This window comes from Mastomys coucha, unplaced genomic scaffold (assembly GCF_008632895.1).
Source record: "Mastomys coucha isolate ucsf_1 unplaced genomic scaffold, UCSF_Mcou_1 pScaffold14, whole genome shotgun sequence".
Taxonomy (NCBI): domain Eukaryota; kingdom Metazoa; phylum Chordata; class Mammalia; order Rodentia; family Muridae; genus Mastomys; species Mastomys coucha.
This window is the reverse complement of record NW_022196896.1, coordinates 15,495,804-15,509,141: the sequence shown is the minus strand read 5'-3', so window position 1 is coordinate 15,509,141 and position 13,338 is coordinate 15,495,804. Positions and strand designations below refer to the sequence as shown.

Genomic DNA, 13,338 nt, shown 5'->3' with positions numbered 1-13,338 from the left:
GAGAGAGAGAGAGAGAGCATTTGAGAGGGAGAGTATTTGAGAGGGAGGAAGGTGCAATTCTAGGCATTGGCATTTTGTAAAGAAAAGAAAGAACTGTGTTTTTGAGCTTCAGGATAGCTTGTTTGTTAGTGCTGTTTGGCCTACCCTAGCAGGTAGGTGACTACTCCTGTTGAGGTGAGCACATGTATGCAATGCTACCCTCATCTGATAACAGTTATACATGGCTAATTTCTATGTGTCTGTCTTTACCACAGTTCCTAGTTCACTCACTTATATGAACCCTTTGTTAGTATTATTAATATTACCATTATATGCTAATCTTATAAATGGGTTCATTATCCATCTTAGCACAACTTAGAGTTAGAACTTACCTTGATTATCATTAACCCTAAAGTATGGTAGGTTCTAAGATACAGTGCATTTTATATATTCTAAGAGGCAAAGGAAAAGCACGACTAATTAACTAGAAATCATCCTAAATTATGATTTTGCAGAGAGTGAAAAAAAAAACCCACATGTCTTAAAGCTAATGAGCAGAGTGCCGTTGTTTCTGCTGATCGATAAGGAAGTGGGCACAAAAAGCTTCAAGTCATGTCCTCACATCGCTCAATTAGGAAGAACAAAGTATGGGAATTTACCATGCCAACATCATTCTTCACAATTATAATTTTAAATGAAAATATTAAGTTTTATATAAATATACCCTAATTACTTTAATTGCTCCCCTAATTTCGGTTGATCATATCGGGATGTGTGCTTTTTATGTGTTTATGTGTATATGCATGATGTATGTACATGTGTGTGTGTGTGGCCTGTGCATAAGCCAGAGGAGGACATCTGGTGTCCTATTTTACCACTCCATCTTATTCCCTGAGGCAGTGCCTCTCCCTATAGCTAGGATGGTGATCAACAAGCCTGAGTGGTCCTCCCATCTCTGCTTTGTTCTCCCTATGCTGGTGTAATTGGTTTGCACTTAACCATGCCTGGTTTCTTTTTTCTTTTTTTCTTTTTTTCTTATTAGATTCTTTATTTACATGTAAATTTCTCCTTTCCCAGTTTCCCCTCCAAAAAACAAAGAAACAAACAAAAACAACAAAAACAAACCCCCGTTGTCTCCTCCCTCCCCATGCCTACCACCCCACCCTCTCCCACTTATTGGCCCTGGCATTCCCCTACACTGGGGCACAGAACCTTCACAGGGCCGAGGTCCTCTCCTCCTATTGATGATCAAATTTGCAATCTTCTACTATACACATCATGCCTGGTTTTTTATCTGGGTTCTTGAGATTTGAACCCACGTCCTCATGCTTAATGCAGTAAGCAAGCTAACCCATGGAACAATCTCCCCACACCTGATGTATATTTCTTTCTTTCTTTTTTTTTTTTTAGATATTTTCTTTATTTACATGTAAATTTCTCCATTCCCAGTTGATGTATGTTTTCACTTGTGTCCTTTCCTTGGATATTGACAACTATGGGTCAGGTGCTAATTTGAAGCCGGGGAGGTCGCTAAGACTATTCAGTTCTGAGAGAGCCAACATTCTTCACTGCAAATGTTTATAGACTTTCCTCTCATGTGAATCTAGAGGCAGTGGCTCTCCAACACATAATCTCGTTGGTTTCTTGAAGAATTGCCTTCTTTTCTGTCATGTGACACAGTTGGAACTTGCTCTCCATGAGACTGTCATCGTGTTTTGTTTTTGGTAGAGCTCTTGTCCCAGCTGTTGGCTCCTGGAAAAGAAACAGCAAGCCCGCCGTTAGGACAAACAGCAAGACAGACACTAGCTCCATAGCATCTGCTGGAGTTTGGGCCCTACATCCTGACTTCTTAGCCACAGCACCTGCTACAGAGTATGTCAGCCATGAATGTGGTGTGAGCTGCTAGAAGAAGAAAATGGGAGTACATCTAGATAAGCCCATATAATATAAAACCTAAAAGCAAAAAACATAAGATCTTCCTACATACAGCTTCACATACTGTGGGAGATGAGGCAAATTGTGACAGAAAAAAAACTTGTGAACTGAAATTGTGATAAGCTCACTAAGAAAAGCTTTCAGGGTGTTAATAAACGGTGAGAGATTTAGGAATGGGGAGGCTGTTGTCTAGAACTGAATTCTCAGATGTTTATGTGCGAGGAGATCCTTGCACAGTGATCCTGACAAAATACAGATTCGTATAGGCCTGACGACCTACATATTTAACAAGGTCTCAGGTGTTGTATGTAGATACCTCCTGCCCCGAAAGAATTTTGCAGAAAGGAGGGCATGAGAGACCATGATATTCAGAGGTGGTGCTGATGCACACTGCAAAAGGTCCTATTTTTTTTAAACCTCACATTCAATCTTCTAGTGTATTAGGATTCCATTTCACTAGCAGCTTCCCTCAGATAGTCTCAGAAGGATACAGGGAAATTTCTAATATTTGAAGCTATTTTGAGATTGTGAACAGATGTTTCTGTTATCCAAAATTTGTTTGAGGACCCCCAATCTGTCAACAAAAATAAGAAATTCTTGAACACAACAAAGAATATCCCTCACTTAAGGTTGTTACTTATTCTCATTTTCCTCTAATGTTGTGGTTTTTATTTCCCCCGAGTGAATATAGTGAAAAGTTCGTGCTCTGTGTGGTTACTTCCACTTTAGAATGAGCTCCTAGACATCCCTGCACAACACTGTCTATCCGGGTGTCTTAGTCAGGGTTTCTATTCCTGCACAAACATCATGACCAAGACGCAGTCGGGGAGGAAAGGGTTTATTCAGCTTACTTCCACATTGCTGTTGATCACCAGAGGAAGTCAGGACTGGAACTCAAGCAGGTCAGGAAGCAGGAGCTGATGCAGAGGCCATTGAGGGATGTTCCTTATTGGCTTGCTTCCCCTGGCTTGCTCAGCCTGCTCTCTTATAGAACCCCAGACTTCCAGCTCAGGGATGGCACCACCCACAAGGGGCCCTACCCCCTTGATCACTAATTGAGAAAATGCCCCACAGCTGGGTCTCCTGGAGGCACTTCCCCAACTGAAGCTCCCTTCTCTATGATAACTCCAGCCTGTGTCAAGTTGAACACAAAACCAGCCATTATACTGGGGGAATGAAACTGAGGACATTATCTCTCTAGGATATGGTTGAGGAGAAGAATTTTATTGTAGATATGAGGCTGGCACAGCCAGAGACAGCTGGAAGAATCCAGACTGAACTGGGGCTCAATGGTTCAGTGTAGGAGCTGCAGATCACCAGCCATTATTGTAGCTAAACAGAGCTCTGTGTCTCCACCCAAGATTGCGGGGCCTCTTTCCTGGTGAGAGGTATAGACAGGCAGTATCTCCTTTTATCACATCTTGTCCATCAGTATCTGGGAGATGGCAGTTAGAAACCCTTAATGATATAATTTGAGCCCACTTGGTGGTCTTTTTTTTTTATAGAAGTTTTTCAGGTGTCTACTCTTGAGCTTTATGAACTGTGGTGTGATCCCTCTGTTGTATAGAAAGTCGTGATTTGTAACACTCATTTGCCAGATAATTGTTTTCTTCAGTCTTACATTGCTGTGAACCATGCCATAGAAAACTAATACAGTATCTCCTTCCTTTATTGTGGTCTAACTTAGATAAGAAAACATGATTTCAGATCTTATCCAAAGCCTATGCAAACTACTTTGGTTCAGAAAATTGGTCTGTAAATCTTATGGAGTCCAGGATGTTCTTGGGCACTTACACAGTTTCAGGTGGGGCAAGAAATATTGATATAGTCTGTCCTTAAAATTACAACATAGGTCTGTGAAGCCAGCTGGTAATTGCAAACACTAGAAGTGTTATGAAATGGAAAAGAGGGGTTCTTAGATCCTGTGAACTCTAAGAGAACTTTCTGTCCTGAGGATTGAACTTAAGGCCTTATATATGCAAGTGAAGCACGATATCACTGAGCTATGTCCTAGGCCTTTAAACTGTTTTAAAGGCTCACTGTATAGCCTTGAACTTGTGATCCTGCTTTATCTGTCTTCTGGGTGAATGGATACAGGCCTCTGCCACTGTGCCAGGCTTATAAAAGAACTACTGTCTCATTTCCAGGTGAGTTTTAAGGTCTGCCTTCTCTGATGACAAAACATATTCTGTCTCCTGTCTGGTCTTCATCAGAACATGTTGCTTTTGCCTGTGCTACGGGAGCCAAAGTTGAAGGCAGTCAGACTGGCTTGGTGAACTTCTGCGTGTGCCATATTTGATAGTGCTGAGCAGTATGGGGTACTTATGGTAGCCAGGTACAGGAGAGCAACAGTAGCACACACACTGCTGATACCTTGATCCTCTAGGGGTCAAAACGATGAAACTTCTCCTGTTATTGTTATGTCCAAGTCATTCTTGTCTGTGTGCAACCACCAGATCATGTATTTCCCTCGGCTGACGTGAAAATAGATGTTCTCATTCTCCCTGCCCAGTGGAAGAAACAGGCTCAAAGAAAAGAGGTTTCTAACCTTTCCCACAGTGGCATTGGGAGGATTTGCCAGTACAGCTGACTTTAACAGCACCCAAAATTACCTAGATGGCCTTCACTTCCAACCCTGTCTCTCTTCCTTTACTCCTCTGTCTTGTTCACCAATCCCTTTTTCTCTTATGGGATTCAGAAATGGAAATGGGGAGAGAAGGAGAAGGACTATACTAAAGGAGTAGTATAAATTCAGGCTAATACAATAAAGTTGTTTTATCATGACTTGCAAGGCTTGAGCATAAGTAACCATAGCATTATGTATATGTATATGTATATGTATATGATTGTATATATATTATATGTATATGTAAAATGTTTGTGAGTGTTTTGTCTTCATGGATTTAACTTGACAGGTGCATGCAGTGACCAAGGAGGCCAGAAGAGGGAATGAGATCTTCTGGAGCTGGAGTTTCAGATTACCTGGGGGGAGCTAACCAGGGGGAAGCTGGGACTCAAGCCAGGGTCCTTTGAAAGAGCAGACAGGACTCTTAATCACTGAGCTATCTTTCTAGCTTCTTATGAACACTTTTTAAAAGAATTATTTTTAGTTTTAAAATTATGTGTATGCATATTTGTCTGGGTTATATGAGCCTGAGGGAAGTTGCCCCGAGAGACCAGAAGAATGCCTTGGGTCCTCTGGCCCTAGAGTTACAGGTAGCTGTGGATTCTGGGAAGTAAATTTAGGTTCTCTATGAGATCAGTATATGATTTTTTAAAAATTTAATTTTGAATATGTATATGAGCAGGTGCATGAGCATGTGTGTGCACACATGTACATGCGCTAGTGCTTGTGAAGGCCCGAGCACCAGATTTCATGGAGCTGGAGTTGTACATATTTGTGAGCTGCCTGACTGGGAACTGCCTGTTCAAGTGACAAGGAGAAGGCAGGTGAAGGAGAGGGCATGGGAGCCACAGCAGACTGCAGTGGTGTGGAAGGTACAGGGTGTAGTGGATGCTAAAGAAAGGTCTTTCTCTTTTGCTATCACCTCCAGACTTGATCTGTCTCTTGCCTTTTGTTTTCCTCAACTGTAAGGAGGCAGACTTTTGGGGAGGCGTGTCTTTCGCTTTATCAGTTCTAGAGACTGCCTCAAGGGTAAGGATGCTTCAGCAGCGTGCCTCACAAATGTGGGCTGAGGTATCACAGACCCTGGTTCTGGAAGAACAGGTATGCCTTCTAAAACCTTCTCTAGGAACTTTGGCTTGCAAGGCAGCTTGTCTCCTTTCTTTGAGACTGGGCTTATTTGTTAAGCAAAGGCAGAGCCATCACATCTTGCTGATGCTTGGAGCAAACATCAGTAGCAAATGATCCTCTTAAGCAAGTGCAAGTGGCTGCAGGCAATGCTGGGGGCTAAAAGTACAGAATGGACTAAAACCAAAACAACTGCTCAACCTCAATGCCACCAGGCATCAGAGGGACCCTTCAGAATACTGATGTGGGGAAGGCTTTTCAAACACACAGCTGATGGATTGGGAGAGGGGCTGCTTTCTATATGAGCAAACCTCTTGCATTTTGGGGCACTAACTCATGACTTCAGCATACCTCATTGCCTGGCTACTGAAAGACTCAGCTCCTGGGGACCAGGACAATGCAAGGGTATTGGAGGTGTGAGCCTGAGCTAGGAAAGGAAGTCCCATATGCACATGTGGGCACAGTATTCCTGTGCTCAAGTTTATTTTCCTAATGATAAGTCCTTGTCTCTGAGTGATCTGTCTGTAACCCGAACCTCAGGAGTCTGAGGTAGAAGGATCCATCCCACATTTGAGACCAGCCTAGGAAACAAAGCATCTACCTCAGAAAAAAACAACAAAAACAACAACAAACAAACACGAAGCAATCCACCTATTGCTAGGGCAAAATGGTCTACACTTAGGGGTTTGGAAAAGGAAATCCTTGGAAATTTTCATGCACTCTCTGATCAGTCTTGGAATCCCTGTCTGTTCTTTTAGGAACTCTCTTTCAGACAGAAGCCTAGGATAGGCCTTATAACATAGAGAGGAAGTTAGGGAAGGCTGATGCCCAAATGAACATGTGTTACTATGTTACTAGGGCCAGTGTAATCGGGACTACACAGGCATGCACACGTCTCCATCATGTTTGTGGAATGGACGTTTGTGGAATGACTATTCTAATGGTCCCTGGGACTTGATGTTTGTGCTCAGTTCCCTTTTAAGTGGCATCATTAGAATCCTGTTTTCTTCCCAACCTGTCTAGTTTCTGGTTTATCTTATTTTATGTGATTATTTCTCCTCTTGCAGGATAGGTCTTCTTGAACAAACAATGTCTACTTCTGCCTCCAGACAGAGATTTAAGGAGTCTAAGGTTTTGTGCTAGATGGGTTTTGGCATGGGTCCAGTCCTGACATCATGTCCCAATTCTGATAACTGAAGTTAGGGGATAGTCCTAGAAGACCTCACACTGTGCCCTAGGTAAAAGGTGAGTTCCACAAGTCCCCTCTCCAAGGCTACGTGAGCAGTAACAATCAATGGGTGAGAAACTCTGTAGTTGGCTGAACATCTCCAAAGTGTGCAAGGATCCTTAGGGAGATGGTTTTTGCACATTGTCATCCATGCTAGGGTAGAATTTTGTATGATGCAGCTGCCTTAAAGCCACCCATGCTCCTGTCTGTAATCCTAATAAGCTCACTGGTTCACAAAGGTAGACTTAGACTGAATAATTTTCTGGTATGCTCTTGGTGTCCTATCTGGGATGAAGAGAAGTTTGCTCTTGACTCCCTAGGAAATGTCACTCAATGGGAACTAAAATGGGAACTACTGTTTTCACCTTGTAGAAAAAGACACATTTGTGGTCATTTTCTTTTTCGTTTTTGTATCATTTGCTTATGCGTAAGATTTTCTTTTGGCAATCTTAAACTTAGCTTGGTTCTTTCAGCATTAGGAGCTTACTGGACTCACTCTGCTCTTACTGGACTCTCTCTGCTCTTACTGGACTGACTCTCTCTGCTCTCTTTCTTCCTGAGAAACTTTCCCTCTTCTGCTGATGTGGAGACTGAGTCTCCTACATCACACATGTTTCTGGATTTACTGCCTTGGTAGATAACATGATTTCTCATTTTGGATCCTACTCAGAATTTTCACCCACCTATCTGCCCATGGATTCATCCATGTATCTGCCCATGGGTTTATCCATGTATCTGTCCATGCATTCACCCATGAATCTGTTCATGCATTCACCCATGTATCTGTCCATGCATTCATCCATGTATCTGCTCATGCATTCATCCATGCATCTGCCCATGCATTCACCCATGTATCTGCCCATGCATTCACCCATGTATCTGCCCATGCATTCATCCATGAATCTGTTCATGCAGTCATCCATGTATCCATCCATGCATTCTTCCATCCATCCATGAGTTAATGAGTGAGTAGACATGGCATTCTAGGTATTATCTTATGTGACTCTGCTCACCCTGGCACCATAGGTTTCTTTCTGTGATTATAACAAGGCCTGCCCATAAACTCTGTTGAGAATCTGACATGGCCCTTGCTTTCCCGATGTCAATTCTTTCTAGCTTCCCTATTGTGTTGTTCCTTCACTGTAACTTGTTTGCCCAAATGTGACAGAACCCTGCAGTTAGTTTTCAGGTATTTATTTATTATCACTTTGATCCTTTTTGGAAATATTTAGTTAATATTTAAATCCAATTATTATTATAACTCCATGGCATTTCTTTAACTTTTTTATTAAGACACAGGATCAAATTAATGTAAACCTGATGCCATTATTTCAGTGTGTTCAAATTACTTCTCAAGTGTATATCTAGTTCTTATTATTCCCACTCTAGTTTTGTCTTGATGAATTTTAATATTGTACCCCAAGATATTTTGTATCATTTTGTTAAAATATCTCATATTTTAAAGATTTCTATGAATGGAAAAAAAACAAGGTAAAAAAATTGTCATACTAATTCACTTCAGGGAATAAGGAAACTAGAGAGAGAATTGTTCTGTTCTCTGTCTTCAGATGACTCAACAGGTGACTGGGTAAGTTTTGCAAATCAGCATACTACTTAAAGTTCTTCCTTGTGAAGTTATAGATATTCTTAAAACAATAAAATGAAGGAAAAAATGTTGGAAAGCTTAAGAAATTTAATACATCCATTTTGTTTATGGGAGTAGGAAAAGACATTTGGTGATATGAAAATCTAGTAAAATAAATTTTCTTATTTAAAATAATGGCATGTCTAATAAATTGGTCCAAGTGCAACCAAAGTACTAAACTTAGTGAGGTGGTCAAATAAGAAACACTGAAGGGAGGGGAAATTAGAACATTTGGAGGAAGCTTATTGGAGTAAAGGTGACCTTCTAGGTAAGTGTTGCACTGAAGGTATCTGAAGACAAGTAGATCCCCACAGGTATAGTGGGCGCTCTTCATTGTGCCTAGACAGAGTGCTCTAAATAAGCACTGGATGTTCTTCCAGGCAGACTTTAGATGAGGTGCAGAAAGACAGTCCTGCTATCCCCAGTCCTTCTCCATTAACTCTGCAGCAATTCACTTGATTTCCCAATGAGATGCTTCTCTCGGTCAGTCTTTGATCTGCATGCCAGCTTTAGGTTGGATTGCTTTGCTTGCTCTGCCCCTCTCTCTCTATCATCTTACCTGTGTCTTCTGAACTGCATGTCCCTTTACATTTGAATGACTATGTTTGAAAATGCTCGACATTTTCTCTATTGTGTCCTGTGCTCCAATTTGCTCTAGGATATGAGAATATAGAGTTAAAGAACCTCAGGCATTTATTTCAGGTAGCAAGGTAAGATGAATTCCTTTCTATGTACTAGAGCACACTTAAGGAGGCACACATAAGCATATAAACACAGACACACAGACACAAACACACATACATTTACTTTTAAAAAATATTTCACATGCATTCACTTTAAATAGTAATATATGATGTTTAGAAAACTCCAAATTTGGTGTGGACTCTGATTGATTTAGTTTCTTCTGCTTTAAAAAGTAATTGTTTACTTAGGACCTATCTGCTGACTGGTTCTGTTCTTTGTGTTCTGTATTATAGAATGATAATGCTATTTATTATGGAATAGCATCAAAGTATGTTATATGTTATATATGGTTATGGTCATTGATCTTTGTCAAGCTTAAAATGACATTAGGTTCTACTTATTAAGTACACATTAATGGAACAGTAGTTTTCAAACTTGGATACTACACCTCAGAATCACCTAGGGAACTTTAATTTGGTGTCCTAATTCCACACCTAAAATTGATTGTATGAAACTCTCAGTAGATAGTACCCAACCATCATATATTTTTTAAAGTTCCTTAATTGATTCCAAACTAGTGATTGAAAACCCTGATGTAAGGCCTTACCAAGGAGATTGGTCTGTTGACCAGCAGTGTGGAGAGTTACTGGTAGCTTGTTGCCACTCTCAAGCCCCATTTCGTTCTTTCCGAATCAGAATTTGCATTTTGTCAAGATGCCAAGATATTTCCATATGCAAAGCTGTTGGAGCGTGCATAGACACTCTGCTAACAGTTGTAGCCATCCACTCATAAGCAGTTGATTCGGCTTCTGTAGTATATCATGCAAGCAAGGGATGAGTCCAGGCTGCTTACAGAGTGGTACCAGCATTATTTTAGGAGGGAATTGGGGGACAGTGCAGGTCAAGTACTTCCAAATAGGGTTAGGCTGGATTTGAACTCTGGTCTCTGTTGTTCCAAAATAGACCCTTTCCCACAATGCTACACTGCTTCTGAGTGTAGTATAGTTTTTGATTTTTTTTAAAATATTAAACCAAGTCGGCAATACTTTCTAAATGTTCATCTTACTGATAAAATATTTTAATCCAATTATCAAGAATGAGATTAAGGCAGGTTACTTAGTGAAACAAGTAGTTTGGAGATAGTTGCCCAGTGAAGTGAGAAGTTGTTTTTCAGTTACTAATGCAGGGACCAAGGGAAAAGATCAAATTATCCCCCCTTGGTTGTGAGTGAGTCCTGGGGGGCACACTGAATATTCATTTTAAAGAGGGAATATTCTCAGTTAGTTATGTGGGGGCTGTAGTGAGCTTGACTTCAGGTAATAGGTCTGGGAAACGATAGTTGCCTGTAGGGTAGCTTCATCTAATTCCACAAGCATTCTTGTCTTCTTGTTTGCCTCAGGGGCATCATTCTGAGGCTACTTGTTCGAAGATTTTGTGTAAGCAATTCACAAGGACTGCGGTAGCCAGGATGTGAGGGATATTTGATATGACTGAAAATATGCTTAGTGATGTATATTGTATGTACTAGTACTATTTCAGCTAAATAACATGAATGATCTGTCACTGTAGCTCTCCCCATGCCTAACTCTGGGCTGTCTTGTGTCAGTTTCCTTCTCAAATCCAAGTTAGTTCTAATGGATCATTTCTAAGCTATATTAAATACAATAAAATGGAATCAAAAAACAAACTGTATCTTTTCATGTAATCCTAAGTAATTTAAAATCATACATGTACAACAGCTTTTAAGATTACTGCTTAAAATTTGGTTCTCCAGATACATCCTAACATCAGCATTATCTCTTTGGACATTCTATGTTTTCAGCTTTTATATGAACATTGTTCTCTATAAACCTTTGTTCTGAATGTAAGGCTTCTTTTCGGATCTGTTTTATAAGTAGAGATGGTGAATCAAAGATTATGAGGATTAAGATTGGGAAGGAAATGTATTCACTTACAATGAGAAATGCAATTCATCAGAAAGACTCTCCGTCAGTGCATTCACTGCATGTTGTAGAAAATACACCTTTTGAAGACTTATTATACTTACTGTAAAGTTGCCTTCTAGAGGCTACACAAGTGTGCATTTGTGCTAGAGGTAATGTTTGAAGACCAGCTACCCTGTAGGTCTGCGGATGGAGCATCAGCAAGGTGCAAGTTTACTGGGGAAGATGAAGGCAGGATGTGGAGTAAGCCCAAGCTACCTCTGCACCTTTGGCCTTTTGATGTTAGCAGACATTGGTGGTCAGTATTTTCCACAAATTCCCAAACTCAAACCAATCCAAACCAAACTAAAACACCACCACCCCCACCATCAACAACAAAAGAACACCTGCAAGCTCATTAGCAAAATCAAAGATTTAAAGAGGATGGATCAAGTTACAGACACATTTATATTCACTGTCTCTATTGATGCCAATAAGTCAGTATCTTTGCTTTCTTAAACCTTCTCTCAGGCTCATTTTTTCAAGTGGCAAAAATATATGCTTGGGTAGCTTAGAACAAGTCTATATTCTGAATATATAGCAATTTAGTGTGTGTTCTTTGGACTGTTCAACCCCCACCCCCAGTGAACTTTTTAAACCAAATTTTATAAAACATTGGATTTATTACTTTTATATGGGACAATATATTAGCAATCCAACCTCCTTAATACATCCATCTTAATTTTTTTTTTATATTATTTTTGTACTCAGAGGTGGATGTATTTGAAAGATAACTTCCCATGTATGGAATTGATACAGCAAATGGCATTCAAACTATACAGTAATTCTACTTCATATAATCAAGGATCACTTCTAAAATTTCATGTAGATTTGGAGCATTTTGTTAACATTTTAGAGACTTTAAAAGGTTTTTACATGAGTCACAACAGAACAGTGTATGATAGCAGAAATTCTGCAATAATTCATTCTGCAGCAGTTTACTATACATGAGAGTAAGGTGGTGAATATACAGAGGTGAATTGTTTATATAATTCTTGGTTTCTTTTTAAGGAAGGAAGATAGGTATTATGCAATTACCGACAGAGAAGATATGATGCACTGGAGATCTAAAATGTGGAGACTGAATCTTATCTCCAGAATTAACTAAATTCAGAGAAATCAATGTTTCTGTTAAGACCCGCCACCCCAAACAGTTAGTTAGAGAGAGGGGCAGTAGATATTCAAAATAGAGGGTTAGCCTTGTGGGAAACACAAGGCCTAGAAAACTAGGGTGGTAGTGACTAAAGCTGGATAGATCAGTAGGGATCAGCTGACATGCATCTTGTAGGCCAAGATAGAGATTTGGGGTCTTTTGATAAGCCCAATGAGACCTACAGATAGAAGGGATCTATCTTTCCTTCTCTGTTATATGCATGCATGTGTAGTGCAAATGCACTTGCCTTTGTGCACACTCATGGAAGTTGGAGGTATGAAGCTTGCAATTTTGGCTCGATTGGCTGGCCAGCAAAACCCTGTGATCCACTTGTTTTTACCCTCCTTTCCCCAAAGTGGGGTACAGGTATTTGCTACTGGCCTTGACTTTATGTGGATAATGATGATGGAGATTCAGGTTCTCATACTTGTACACATTACTCACTGAGCCCTCTCCCCACAAAGTAATATCATCAAATGACATTGGAAAGAGTCTCCCTGTCCCGTGGATCATAGATTGGAAATGAAAGAGATTGGAGGTGTAGGATCCAGTAGGTTTCAGTGGCCAGGCAAGATTCAGCATGCTTGGAAGAGCTGAGGATAATGGAGGCGGAGAACTGAAGGTACAGATGAGGCATATATAGGAAGACAACCAGGAGGACTTGGATTTAGGGATGGGAGAGGAGTGAGGGGTGCATTTGAAAGAGGGTTGGCTTAGACAACATTCAAATTCCTTCACATGGCTGAAACAGTTACACTGCATGAGCCTTGGCCATATATAGAGCTAAACAAATTTGATTTTCTTTGTTTATTCTAAGGAAAAAAATGGCAATCTTTAATCTCAAGGGTTATTGCTGGTTTCATTGTTTTATACCTAACAATGATAATCATGCCTGTATATGACTTTTTAGTATTTGATGATCATTTATTTCTAGCAGCTTTATTAGTGTATAAATGATATTTAGTAAGCTATCATATTTAA

The 13,338-nt window shown here is 40.2% G+C and overlaps 1 pseudogene; it reads right to left on the bottom strand.

The window, feature by feature from the left end:
- LOC116088950 overlaps positions 1-9,899 on the bottom strand; it is a 21,073-nt pseudogene extending 11,174 nt beyond the window's left edge.
- Positions 9,900-13,338: the final 3,439 nt, after the last annotated feature.